The following is a 15,532-nucleotide window of genomic DNA, read 5'->3' on the forward strand; positions in this document are numbered from 1 at the left end:
ACTACATGTAACTAACCGGACTCTACTACATGTCACTAACCGGGCTCTACTACATGTAACTAACTGGACTCTACTACATGTCACTAACTGGACTCTACTGCATGTCACTAACTGGGCTCTACTACATGTCACTAACTGGACTCTACTGCATGTCACTAACTGGACTCTACTGCATGTCACTAACTGGGCTCTACTACATGTCACTAACTGGACTCTACTGCATGTCACTAACTGGGCTCTACTACATGTCACTAACTGGACTCTACTGCATGTCACTAACTGGACTCTACTGCATGTCACTAACTGGGCTCTACTACATGTCACTAACTGGACTCTACTGCATGTCACTAACTGGACTCTACTACATGTCACTAACTGGACTCTACTACATGTAACTAACTGGACTCTACTGCATGTCACTAACTGGACTCTACTACATGTCACTAACTGGGCTCTACTACATGTAACTAACTGGACTCTACTACATGTCACTAACTGGGCTCTACTACATGTCACTAACTCGGCCTTACTGCATGTCACTAACTCGGCTTCTTCTCCAGAGCCTTTGTGCTCCACTGTCTCTCAGGTTAACTCATATCACAGCGGTGCCTGGACAGCGTGACGTGTGTGGTTGTGCTGCTGCCGTGGTCCTGCCAGATGCCTCCTGCTGCTGCTGTTATCATTAGTTACACTTCTGAGATTTGAGAAAATGGGACAATATGCATTAATGGAGGCGGCACGGTGGTGTGGTGGTTAGCACTGTCACCTCACAGCAAGTGGGTTCCCTGTTTGATCCTGGGTGTGGGAGCCCTTCTGTGCGGAGTTTGCATGTTCTCCCCATGTCAGCATGGGTTCTCTCCGGGCACTCCAGCTTCCTCCCACAGTCCAAAGACATGCAGATTGGGGATTAGGTTAATTGATAACTCTAAAATTGTCCATAGGTGTGAATGTGAGTATGAATGGTTGTCTGTCTCTATGTGTCAGCCCTGCGATAGTCTGGTGACCTGTCCAGGGTGAACCCTGCCTCTCGCCCAATGTCAGCTGGGATAGGCTCCAGCCCCCCCGCGACCCTCAAGAGGATGAAGCGGTTAGAAGATGGATGGATGGATGCATTAATGGACATTTACATGTAAATGCAAGAGATTATAGCCAGGTGGCTAATTTCCATCTCCAGTCCCATTGGCAGGTTGGTGTCTACCACAAAATCAATAATGCCAACAAAACAAAATCAAATACACAGAGAAGAACAACATAAGGACAACATAGTAAACCACAATACACACAACAGGCAAAAAGTCTCTCTCTCTCTCTCTCTCTCTCTCTGTCTCTCTCTCTCTGTCTCTCTCTCTCTCTGTCTCTCTCCCTGTCTCTCTGTCTCTCTCTCTCTGTCTCTCTCTCTCTGTCTCATTGTGTCATACGGACTACTGTTAATTTATTATGCTGATCTGTTCTGTACGACATCTATTGCACGTCTGTCCGTCCTGGAAGAGGGATCCCTCCTCAGTTGCTCTTCCTGAGGTTTCTACCGTTTTTTTTCCCCGTTAAAGGGTTTTTTTGGGGAGTTTTTCCTGATCAGCTGTGAGGGTCATAAGGACAGAGGGATGTCGTATGCTGTAAAGCCCTGTGAGGCAAATTGTGATTTGTGATATTGGGCTTTATAAATAAAATTGAATTGAATTGAATTGAATTTGAATAATAATCAGAGACATAATGATCAGAGGCCTAATGCTCAGAGACATTATAATCAGAGACATAATGATCAGAGGCCTAATGATCGGAGGCCTAATGCTCAGAGACATAATAATCAGAGACATAATGATCAGACGCCTAACGATCGGAGGCCTAATGATCAGAGACATAATAATCAGAGACATAACGATCAGAGGCCTAATGCTCAGATGCCTAATGATCAGAGGCCTAATGATCAGAAGCCTAATGCTCAGAGACATAATAATTAATAATCAGAGACATAATGATCAGAGGCCTAATGATCAGAAGCCTAATGATCAGAGACCTAACGATCAGAGACATAATAATCAAAGACATAATAATCAGAGGCCTAACAATCAGAAGCTTAACGATCAGAGGCCTAATGCTCAGAGACATTATAATCAGAGACATAATGCTCAGAGGCCTACTGATCGGAGGCCTTATGATCAGAGACATAACAATCAGAGACATAATGATCAGAAGCCTAACGATCAGAGGCCTAATGATCAGAGACATAATAATTAATAATCAGAGACATAATGATCAGAAGCCTAACGATCAGAGGCCTAATGCTCAGAGACATAATAATTAATAATCAGAGACATAATGATCAGAGGCCTAATGCTCAGAGACATAATAATTAATAATCAGAGACATAATGATCAGAGGCCTAATGATCAGAAGCCTAATGATCAGAGGCCTAACGATCAGAGGCCTAATGATCAGAGGCCTAATGATCAGAGGCCTAATGCTCAGGGCCCGTATTCACAAAGAATCCTAAGACTAAGAGTAGCTCTTAGTGACGTCATTCTAAGAAAAATCTTAGAATTCCTTGAATTCTAAGATTTTTCTTAGAATTTTCCCTTGGTAAGATAAAAGTTATTCACAAAGCATCTTAGGCCTTAAGAGAGCTCCTAAGGTGAAAAACTGTTAAGAGGAGGGAGGAGGACTTTTAAGAAGCCTAAGAGTGTCTTAAACAGAGAAGATGGCTTAAAGACAGAGAGGAAGGAGAGATATTCTCCGTATATTGAACGACAGTGATTTAATAAGACGCTACCAGCTTGATAGTGGATAATGGTTGTGGTTGACCTCATCAGGGATGAGCTTACTTTTCCCACCCAGCGTAGTAACGCAATAACACCTGCTTTGGATTGCAGCACGTACCAGCGCTTCTCACACTCATCGCTTGTGCGTAAAAGGAGAGGGAACGATGCATTGATGTGTCGGGCAATGCGCTCCCAAGTCTACCTCTTGCCTTGTGCCGTGATCCCAGGACCGAATTTCCCTTTTAAAACTCCTTTGTTCTCCTCCATGAGCTGTGCCAACAGCAGACACTGCTCTTCTGTCCAGTTCGGCTTTCTCGTTCTTTTTTTCTCCATTTCATTTGTTGTTTTGGTCATTCTGCCAAATCAAACCGCTTTTTACAAGGAGGCCAGCAATCACAGTAACTGCTGACAGCTGAGTCTGCGTCCACCATTAATATCAAATAGATTAAGTAGTAAAATTACCAGCATGGCGAGTAAACATAACAATAAGCAAATTAATATAATAATCAGCATGTGAATGAGGTACGTTCAAATATTTTGAAACTATGTAGCAATTAATTTAATTTTGCTGAGTTTCATCATCATGACATAAAATTATTTTCACGATTACACATTTCTTAATACAGTCTAAGTTCTATGATGGTTGATTTCACTGTCCATTCATTACTAGGAGCGCATTTTTTTTTGTAACAACCAATCACAGCTTTTAGAAGACTACGTCATACCTAGCAACGGGGTCAACCACACCTCCTCACTAAGATAAAAGTTTCTGTCCCCTCCTTGCTCAGAGTTGCTCTCAGAAACTTCCTGAATCACTCTTAAGCTAAGGTTCCTTGCTAGGAATTTTTAGGCTAAGTTAGGAGCTCTCTGAGAGGACTCTGAGTATCTTTGTGAATACGGGCCCAGAGGCCTAATGCTCAGAGGCCTAATGATCAGAGGCCTAATGATCAGAGGCCTAATGCTCAGATGCATCCTTGGGGGGTGGGGGGGTATGAATGTTGTTATAAAACACAATATGGATACAACAAGTCTTAAAAGAACTAAAATGCAGTTAACAAGATTCATAAACATATCACTGAAAGAGATGGGGATGGTAGATATATGGAGAAACCTACATCCTTTGGATAAGGATTTCACACACTAGTGATGGGCAAAGCAGTTCTTTATATGTTACTGAATCACTAGAATCAGTTCACTAAAAAGATTCGTTCACAAAATCGTTCAGTGCTTGGCAGGAGGAGCCCTGACTGTGTACAGCGTAGTCCGACTCAATCTCTCTCCATTGCTGCTGCTGCGTCTGCCCTGCACTGGTGAGTCTCATTACTGGCCAGTCTAACATTTTAAGTTTGTTTATTTGGAAACTAAGTCTGTGTAATTGTGTGGCTTGTGGCTTGTCTCCTGGCTACATTAGCTGTTAGCTTGGAGAAAACGGTCCCTACGAAAGTGTATCGCTGAGAAGAAATGATTTGAATTACTCAGGGATCAGGGTTACGTCGTTCATCGAGTGATTCGTTCACTGGGTGATTCGTTCATTGAGTGATTCGTCACTCCCGGCCTGCACGCTCGCTGCTGAGCTCAACTGAACTGAGAAATGAACGAATCAGTTCCAGAAGTGATTCAGTTCAGTACGTTCACTCAACAGATTTGTTCTTTTGAACGATTCGTTCATGAACAACACTATCACACACTACTCAGCTGCTCATAAAGTACATTCAAGGATTGATTATTTTTTGTCTGAGTGATAGCTTCAGACTGAAAGAATGTGAGATCGGTGGGGCTGACGTGTCGGACCATAACACCCTCTACTTAAAAATTAGTATAAATAACAGGAAAAGATGCACAGTATGGAGACTCACTGTAGGAATATTAAATAATGAACAAAGAAAAGAGAAGGTAAAAGCAGATATAAAAAGATATATAAGAGAGAGGAAGAACAAAGAGAGGAAGAAACGAGGCTCAAGAGGAGGGGTGAGACATCGACTCTGGAGATGCCAGAGAAGATTCCCTCTGCCTGTCATCACTCTGTCTAACGTCCGCTCGGTAAGCAATAAACTTGACGAACTTGAGCTAAGAGCCGAGCATGACTGGGAATTTAGACAGAGCAACCTAGTGTGCCTAATGGAGTCATGGCTTAAAGCCCATCATGATACCCCGAGTCTGCCGGGTTACACAACGATAAGAGCTGACAGGGACGAGCGCAGCTCAGGTAAATCTATTGGGGGAGGCTTGTGCATATTCGTCGATGACAGCTGGGCTACACAATATTGCATACGAGAGCAGATATGCACACCGGACTATGAGATATTAACTGTCTCTTTCCGACCTTTTTATCTCCCGCAGGAGTTCGGCCAGATCACCGTGATTTTCCCTTATGTGCCCGGGCCGAATGACACAGCAGCGGGTGAGAGACTAGCAGAGAGCTATAATAAGGCACTTGCCTGCTCTGCAGACCAGCCCGTGTTAGTACCTGAGGACTTTAACTCCTGTAACCTGTCTGATCACTTACCTACCGTGCAGCAGTATGTTGACTGCCCCACACGCTCAACTCGGACTCTCGACCGTTGCTATGGCAACATCTCGGAGGCTTATAAAGCGATATGCAGACCCCCCCTCGGAAAATCACAATGTTATCCATCTTTTACCTAAATATAGGACTGTGGTCAAAAGAACAAAACCTGTTGCCAAACAAATTCAGGTGTGGTCTGAGGAAAGTAAAGAACAAGTCCGTGACGTGCTTGAGGACACTATCTGGGACGTTTTCTGGGAAGCCTGCCAAGATGAACATGAACTCACTGACGTAATTACGTCATATATTAACTTTTGTGATGATTATGTGTGTGACACAAAGACAGTGAAAATATACCCGAATAATAAACCCTGGGTTTCTAAACAACTGAAAACCTGTCTTAATGAAAAGAAGGCTGATTTCTGCTCTGGTAACATAGAATTAATGCAGGAGAAAAGGAGACAACTTAGAGGAAAAATCCTTAAGGCAAAAATTGATTACAAAAATAAAATAGAGAGCAACTTCTTTACTGGTAACATAAAACAGGCTTGGGAGGGTCTAAATACCCTAATGGAGAAAAACAGTAAAAAATGTGACAAATCCCCATAAATGATAATCAAACTTTTGTAGATGACCTGAACCGCTACTTTTGTAGATTTGATGTGGATGATAAGCAAGAATGTGATGAGATCTGTAATAATCTCTCTGCAGGGTCATCAATAGACATCACAGAGGAGGCCATCGCTAAAAGTCTTCAGTAGGTTGTTTGCAGTAGGTTGTTTAAAACCCTTTTAGCAACAGGTGCACCTAAATCCTGGAAATACTCAATGATAAGGCCCATACCTAAAAAGCCAGGAGCAAATAATCCTGAAGATTTCCGGCCAACTGCTATAACTTCTAACCTGTGTAAAAGCATGGAGAGAGTTGTAGTCGATATTCTGACTACCACAGTGGCCAGTGAGTTAGATCCGCTCCGATTTGCCTATAAGAGCAACAGAGGCACAGATGATGCTGTTCTGATCCTAACAGATTCAGTGTCAAAGCAGCTCTCACTGCCCAAAGGGTATGCTAGGGTCTTATTCGTTGACTTCAGTGCAGCCTTTAACTCTATGAGGCTATCTATTTTACTGAAAAGGCTGGTGGAGCTACATATTGATAGGGACCTTGTACTGTGGATCATGGACTTCTTGTCTAGCCGCCCTCAGAGGGTGTATGCAAACACCACTCTGTCTGGTGAGCTTATTCTCAGCACAGGCTGTCCTCAAGGCAGCGTTATCTCTCCTGTACTTTTTTCGCTCTTTACCAATGAATTTGCTATCAATGATTGTAAATTTAAATTGATAAAGTACGCAGATGATATGGCCTTAGTAGACTTGCTCCAGGAAAATGACCCTTCTGGTGAGGCTCCCTATATGGCCCATATTAAGGACCTGGAAGCATGGTGCCACAGCAGCCAGCTGGAAATCAATGTGGCTAAAACAAAGGAGGTAACTTTCTGCTCAAAACAGGATCTGACAACTGAACCAGTTTCACTGGATGGCCAACTTGTTGAAACTGTAGAAAAATTTAAATATCTGGGTACAGTTCTTGATAGCCAGATGAGTTTTTCTGAAAACACAGACACAGACACAGACAATGACATGAACTGCTCTACCGTACCTTTATAGCACTGTATTTTATTTATTTTATTTTATTTATTCAACTTTTAAAAATGTATCTATATGAATTTTTATCTTTTGGCTTTGTTCATATTTTAGCTCTGTTATGTGTTATGTTATGCTACTTCCTGTATGTTGGTGAGCTGAAGACAATTTTCCACCCTGGTGGACAATAAAGATTTATTTTATTCTATTCTATTCTATTCTATTCTATTCTATAGAGGAAAACAATAATGGAGAGGTAGACCCGACAATTATCTGGGATGCCATGAAGGCTGTTATTAGGGGAAAATTGATAGCTCAAGCTACACATGTAAAAAGAGTTAAATCATAGTCATACAAAAAATATACAGAAAATTTAAGGGAACTGGAACAGGAACACCAGAATACAAACGATCCAAAAGCTTATCAACAAATCAGGACATTTAAAATGAAGATAAATGACTTACTATTAGATGAAGTTGAAAAAAAGAGCAAGTTCTTGAAACAGAACTACTATAAAACAGGTTCGAGTGCCACTAAACTATTGGCAAAACAAATACGAAAACAACAAGTAATAAATAATATATGTAAAATCAGAGACCCCCGTACAGGTGACTTAACCCATAACCCAGAAGATATAGAGAAAAGTTTTCAGAGATACTGTAAGGAATTATACACACAGCCTGAATTATACACACAGCCTGAATCCCAGATGAAAGGGAAATTAGAGTATTTCTAAATTCATTTGCCCTGCCATCAATTGGTAATATACAAAATAATGTGTTAACGGCTGATATTACAATGGAAGAGGTGAATGACGCAATAAGTGCATTAAAAAACAATAAATCTCCAGGAAGCGATGGATACCCTGCAGAGTGGTACAAAATGTTCAAAGAGGACTTAACACCACTACTCATGGCCACTTTTAATTGGACACTCCAAAACAATAAAATGCCACCATCAATAATAATTACAAGCAATAATTACAGTCATTCCCAAACAAAGAAGAGATGAAGAGCAGTGTGGGAATTACAGACCTATCTCACTATTAAATGTGGACTATAAAATATATACAGTGGTGGAAAAAAGTTTTCGGACACCCTTAAAATTTTACACAATCTCAAATATTATCATGAAATATTTGTGGAAAAATCTTTTTTGTGTTTCAAAAGGTGTGGCTGCATTAGACAGATACAAACAAATACAAATTATATTTTTTGGTTTATTGTTTACAAGAAAAACTAACAAAACTAAATTCTTGACAGTTTCAATATGTCAGTTCTCAACATTGTCAGTATCAAAGTCAACAAATAACAGAGAATGTGTTCAAAACTGAACAAAAAATAAATAAACCATCACATCATCAAATTAATATTTAGTAGTCCTGCCACTGGCACGTAGTAGAGCTCTAATCCTGGCTGGCATGTTCCCCACGAGCCTTTCACACTGTTGAGGGGTAATCTTGTCCCATTCATCTTGAATTACTGCTTTTAATTCTTCTAAATTCTTTGGTTTATGCTTTGAAACAGACCTTTTGATAATCCACCACAGATTTTCAATGGGGCGCTGGCCACTCTAAGACCTGGATACTGTGCTCCTGCAGCCAAGTTCTACTGGCCTTGGATGTGTGGCAAGGGGCATTATCTTGTTGAAACATCCAGTTTTTACCTCGACGGAACAGTGCACGCGCAGAAGGGAGCATGTGGGTTTCGAGAATGGTACAATACTTGGTAGAGTTCAATGTGCCATCACAGACAGTGAGATGACCAACACCAGCAGCACTCATGCATCCCCAAACCATGATACTGCCTCCACCATGCTTGACAGTAGGTACTATACATGCTGGAGATAATGCTTCGCCTGGCCTTCTGTGTACCCTCACATTAGTAGGAGGAAGATAAAGCTGGAAACTGGACTCATCTGACCACAAAATCTTCTTCCAATTCCTGGCTGTCCAGTTCTTGTGTGCCTGGGCCCAACGACGCCAGGCTAACCTCTGTCTCTCATTGATCAGGGGCTTCTTGATAGCCTTGTAGGACCTTAAGTCATGATCTAAAAGTCGGCCACGTACAGTGCGGGTGGAACACTGGACACCAGTTTGGTTTGACCACTGCTGCTGAAGCTCCTGTGATGTCATTCGGCGGTTTTGCCTGCACACGCGGATCAGGATGCGGTCATTTCTTGCTGAAGAAACCCTTGGACGCCCAGATCTTGGTTTGTCTTCTAAGCTGTTGGTTCGTCTGTATTTCTGCAGAGTGTATCCAACTGCTGAAAGACTGCATCTGCACTTCCTGGCTATCTGGTGGCAGCTGTACCCTTCCTGGCTGAGAATCTTTATCTTCAGACGTGTTTCCTGCGTTAGGTTCCATGTTTTAGCCATTTTTGTGTCTGAAGAACTTTCAAATGTGCTGGCTTTATGTAGACACGAAGCTTGGCAACAAAAATTGTGTCTTTTAATAAAAAGAACGACCTTCATCACTGGTACCAAAATGACCCTATACTCAAAATTTCTTATGTATTTTTATGGAACCAATCAATTTTAAGTTTTTAATGGCTTTTTTAGGATTTATTTAGTATTTTGGCTGTGACTGTACTAAAAGAAATTCCACTTGAAGACTTAAGAGTGATTCTTAATGCAATATTTCACAAATGCATGGGGTGTCCGAAAACTTTTTTCCACCACTGTACAACAATCATTTCACGATTGAACTCCTTCTTAACAGAAATTATAGAGGAAGACCAAACAGGATTTATAAGAGGGCGGCAAAAGCAGGACAGTGGGTACGGCTATATGATGGCTTCTTATTCAGAATGAAATAAATCTGAATGAAATCATTCAGAATTAAAGTCTTTCCAGGTAGTTTACATGGGAAATATTCATTCCGAATGAGGGTTTACATGGGAGATCAGTTTAATTGCCTTTATTCAGGTCTGGAGTACCACTACATGGGCTGACGTGCTGACGTATTGCGGTAAGCGTGTTGTGTCTAATGAATTCTACTAGCCTGCTTTCTGCTTTCCTCACTTCAGTTGCTTAACATCTAATTCAAGTCTTAAAGGGATAGTGCACCCAAAAATGAAAATTCAGCCATCATCTACTCACCCATATGCTGACGGAGACTCAGGTGAAGTTTTAGAGTCCTCACATCCCTTGTGGAAATCGGCGGGGGGAGCGGCTAGCACACCTAATGGCAGACGGCGCCCCAGACTAACGTCCAAGAACACAAAATTGAAACCACAAAATATCTCCAACATGCTCATCCGTAGTGATCCAAGTGTCCTGCAGCCCCGACATAAAAAGTTGTTTGGAAAAACGTCATATGAACTCTGTTTTTAGCCTCACTGTAGCCTGTAGCTCTGACTGCTTCTTGTGCTCTCCGCTCATGTGTGCGCACTCAGGGTGATCGGTGATGCACGGTCTCTGAAGAGCAGCAGTCTCGTCAGTACTGATGTCCAGATTCTCAAGTGCAGGCATCGCCAATTCCCAGTCTGAGCAGCAAAGACTTTCCTCAGCTGTTGGCATTGCTTTGCATTTGAAACAATCACACCACCAGGTTTCCAGTGCTCGACTCCGGTATTCTGTGGCTGGCTGAGGGTCAGGCTCATGAGCTGCGGCGGCTGCTTCGTCCAGTAGCCTGAGTTCTGCGTCTGTATACTCGGGCTCAAACAAATACGGCTCAACAAAGAAATGCTGTTCCTCCTCAATTTCAAAGTCTTCAGACATGTTGGGCTGTCCTTTGCTAAAAGACCGTAGTGCAAATGATCTTTTAGCTACTGTGGTTACGTTGTCTCCCCCTGCGGTGCACGTGTCACGTGATGTAAACACGGGTGAGCAAAGCTCATGCTTTCGCTGGTCTCGCGCAAGCGCGCACACGTGAGCGCGGAGCACAGAGAAGCAGTCAGAGCTACAGGCTACAGTGAGGCTAAAAACAGAGTTCATATACGTTTTTCCAAACAACTTTTTTATGTCGGGGCTGCAGCACACTTGGATCACTACGGATGAGCATGTTGGAGATACTCTGTGGATTCAGTTTTGTGTTCTTGGACGTTAGTCTGGGGCGCCGTCAGCCATTAGGTGTGCTAGCTGCTCCCCCCGCCGATCTCTGCAAGTGATGTGAGGACTCTAAAACTTCACCTGAGTCTCCGTCGGCATATGGGTGAGTAGATAATGGCTGAATTTTCATTTTTGGGTGCGCTATCCCTTTAACCCACACTAGTTCTGTTTAAGCACTTATAGCTCTCCTCCTTTTTACGACTTTCTTGCTAATCTCTTAGCTGTTGTCTGCACGTTATTAGTCTTGTTAGCTACATTAGCTTAATAGGTAGCGATGGCGTCTCCTTCTCCTGCTCTTTCTTGCTCGGTGTGTCAAATGTTTAGCTATGCCTCTGCCTCCTTTAGAGACAATGGTAATTGTAACAAGTGTAGCTTATTTGCTGTGTTGGAGGCGAGGCTCAGTGAATTAGAAGTGCGGCTCCGCACCATGGAAAATCACTCGGTAGCTGTGGTAGTTAGCCAGTCCTCTGTAGCCAGTGTGGAGCCACATAGCATAGCCTCTGCTAGCGGTCTTCCATTCCAGTAACACCCGTGCAGCTGGGAGGCTGGGTAACTGTCTGTGAGAAGCGTAGCTCCAAGCCGAAGCCCACGGCTCACCACCAGCCTGTTCATGCTTCTAATCGCTTTTCCCCACTCAACGACACACCCGCTGAGGATAAAACTCTGGTTATTGGCAGCTCTATTCTGAGGAATGTGAAGTTAGCAACACCAGTGGCCATAGTCAAATGTATCCCTGGGGCCAGAGCCGGCGACACTGAATCAAATTTAAAACTGCTGGCTAAAGCTAAACGTAGATTCAGTAAGATCGTTATTCACATCGGCGGCAATGACACCCGGTTACGCCAATCAGAGGTCACTAAAATTAATATTGCCTCGGTGGGTGAATATGCAAAATCGATGTCGGACTCCGTAGTTTTCTCTGGACCCCTCCCAAATCTGACCAGTGATGACATGTTTAGCTGCATGTCATCATTTAATCACTGGCTGTCCAGGTGGTGTCCAGCAAACAATGTGGGTTTCATTAATCATTGGCAAACTTTCTGGGGAAAACCTGGTCTTATTAGGAGAGACAGCATTCGTCCCACTTTGGATGGAGCTGCTTTCATATCAAGAAACCTGGCAAAGTTTATTTGTAATTCAAAACCCTGACAACCCAGAGTTGAGATCAGGACTCAGAGTCACAGTCCTAAACGCTTCTCTGAGCTTCTAGTGCAGTTACCCACCCATAGTTTTATACAACCGGTGTCTGTCCCCCGACCACCTAAATTATCCAAATCTAAAATTAAACAAAGAGGAGTTGTGCATAACAACCTCATAAAAATTAAAACCTCTTCTGTGACAGAAAGACAAAACAGGAGAATTAAATGCGGACTGTTAAATATCAGGTCTCTATCGTCTAAAGCAGTGTTAGTAAACAAATTAATATCAGATAATCATATTGATTTACTCAGTCTCACTGAAACCTGGCTGTGTCAAGATGAATATGTTAGTCTAAATGAGTCCACTCCTCCCAGTCATAATAATACCCACATTCCTCGAGGCAGCAGCCGAGGAAGGGGAGTTGCAGCCATTTTTAACTCTAGTCTGTTAATCAGCCCTAAACCTAAACTAGATTATAATTCATTTGAAAGCCTCGTTCTTAGTCTTTTACATCCGACCTGGAAAACCTCGCAGCCACTTTTATTTGTTATAGTGTACCGTGCTCCTGGCCCGTATTCTGAATTTGTTTCTGAATTCTCAGAGTTTTTATCCAGTTTAGTTTTTAAATCAGATAAAGTTATTATTGTAGGCAATTTTAACATTCATGTCGACGTTGATAATGACTCCCTGGCTACCGCGTTTATCTCATTATTAGACTCCATTGGCTTCAGTCAGGGTGTACATGAACCCACTCATTGTTTTAACCATACCCTCGATCTAGTTCTGACGTATGGAATTGAAATTAACCTAACAGTCTTTCCACAGAATCCCTTGCTATCGGATCATTATTTGATTACTTTTGATTTCTTTTTACTCGATTACACGCCACTCAGCAAGAGTTACTATACTAGATGTTTATCAGATAGTGCTGTCAAAAAAAATTTAAGGAATGATTCCTCCGTGGTTAAATTCAATACCAAGTCCCTCAGTAACAGAGGTTTCCCGTACTGACTTTAACCTCTCCCGAATTGATCATCTTGTCGATAGCACCGTAGGCTCGCTGCGAACAACACTCGACTCTGTAGCTCCTCTAAAAAAGAAGTTAACAAAGCAAAAAAAGTTCGCTCCTTGGTATGACTCGCAAACCCGTAAGTTAAAACAAATATCGCAAAAATTTTAAAGGAATTGGCGATTAACCAAACTGGAAGAATCTCGTTTAATCTGGGTAGACAGTCTCAAAACTTATAAGAGGGGCCTCCGCAATGCCAGAGCAAACTATTACTCAGCATTAATAGAAGAAAACAAGAACAACCCCAGGTTTCTTTTCAGCACTGTAGCCAGGCTGACTGAGAGTCACAGCTCTATTGAGCCTTGTATTCCTTTAGCCCTTAGCAGTAATGATTTTATAAGCTTTTTTAATGACAAAATTCTAACTATTAGAGGCAAAATTCATGACCTCCTGTCCTCAGATAGTACCTATCTAACCTCAAACACAGCTGTAAAACCTAATATATATTTAGATTGCTTCTCCCCAATTTCTCTTCAAGAATTGACCGCAGTGATTTCTTCATCTAAATCATCAACGTGTCTCTTAGACCCCATCCCAACTAGGCTACTTAAGGAGGTCTTTCCTTTAGTTAACACTCATATATTAGATATGATCAATATATCCTTATTAACAGGCTATGTACCACAGTCTTTTAAGGTAGCTGTAATTAAATCTCTACTAAAAAAGCCCACCCTGGATCCAGAGGTGTTAGCCAACTATAGACCAATATCTAATCTTCCCTTTATGTCAAAGATCCTTGAGAAAGTAGTCACAGACCAGCTGTGTGATTTTCTCCATGATAATAATTTATTTGAGCAATTTCAGTCAGGATTTAGAGTGCATCATAGCACTGAGACAGCACTAGTTAAAATTACAAATGACCTTCTGATTGCTTCAGACAAAGGACTCGTCTCTGTACTTGTTTTATTAGATCTTACTGCGGCGTTTGACACAACTGACCATCAAATTCTGCTACAGAGACTGGAACACTTAATTGGCCTAAAAGGTTCTGCACTAAGCTGGTTTAAATCTTATTTATCTGATCGTTTTCAGTTTGTTGACGTTCATAATGAATCATCCCTAAGTACTAAAGTTTGTTTTGGAGTTCTGCAAGGTTCTGTGCTCGGACCAATCCTATGTACTCTATATATGCTTCCTTTAGGTAACATCATTAGAAATCACTCTGTAAATTTCCATTGTTATGCGGATGATACACAATTGTATTTATCGATGAAACCAGAAGAAAGTAATCAATTAACTAAACTTCATAACTGCCTTAAAGACATAAAAACCTGGATGAGCACCAATTTCCTGATGTTAAATTCAGACAAAACTGAAGTTATTGTTCTTGGCCCCAAACAGCTCAGAGACTCTTTATCTGATGACATAGTTTCTCTAGATGGCATTGCTCTGGCCTCTAGCACTACCGTAAGAAACCTCGGAGTAACATTTGATCAAGATTTGTCTTTTAATTCTCATTTAAAACAAACGTCACGGACTGCATTTTTTCATGTGCGTAATATTGCGAAAATTAGGCCTATCCTGACCCGAAAAGATGCAGAAAAATTGGTCCACGCTTTTGTTACCTCAAGGCTGGATTACTGTAACTCTCTATTATCAGGTAGCTCTAGTAAGTCCTTAAAAACTCTCCAGCTAATTCAGATTGCAGCAGCACGTGTACTAACAGGAACTAAGAAACGAGATCATATTTCTCCTGTTTTAGCTTCTCTGCACTGGCTCCCTGTAAAATCCAGAATTGAATTTAAAATCCTACTGTTAACTTATAAAGCTCTAAATGGTCAAGCTCCGTCATATCTTAGAGAGCTCATAGTGCCATATTATCCCACCAGAACACTGCGCTCTGAGAACGCAGGGTTACTCGTGGTCCCTAAAGTCTCCAAAAGCAGATCAGGAGCCAGAGCCTTCAGCTATCAGGCTCCTCTCCTGTGGAATCATCTTCCTGTTACGGTCCGGGAGGCAGACACCGTCTCCACATTTAAGACTAGACTTAAGACTTTCCTCTTTGATAAAGCTTATAGTTAGGGCTGGCTCAGGCTTGCCCTGTACCAGCCCCTAGTTAGGCTGACTTAGGCCTAGTCTGCCGGGGGACCCCGCTATAATACACCGGGCACCTTCTCTCCTTCTTTCTCTCTCTCGTGTCCTATTACTGCATCTTGCTAACTCGGCCATTCTGGATGTCACTAACTCGGCTTCTACTCCGGAGCCTTTGTGCTCCACTGTCTCTCAGATTAACTCATATCACAGCGGTGCCTGGACAGCGTGACGTGTGTGGTTGTGCTGCTGCCGTGGTCCTGCCAGATGCCTCCTGCTGCTGCTGCCATCATTAGTCATTAGTCATACTTCTACTGTTATTATAGACATATGATT

The sequence above is a fragment of the Epinephelus lanceolatus genome, chromosome 2 (assembly GCF_041903045.1).
Source record: "Epinephelus lanceolatus isolate andai-2023 chromosome 2, ASM4190304v1, whole genome shotgun sequence".
Lineage (NCBI taxonomy): Eukaryota > Metazoa > Chordata > Actinopteri > Perciformes > Serranidae > Epinephelus > Epinephelus lanceolatus.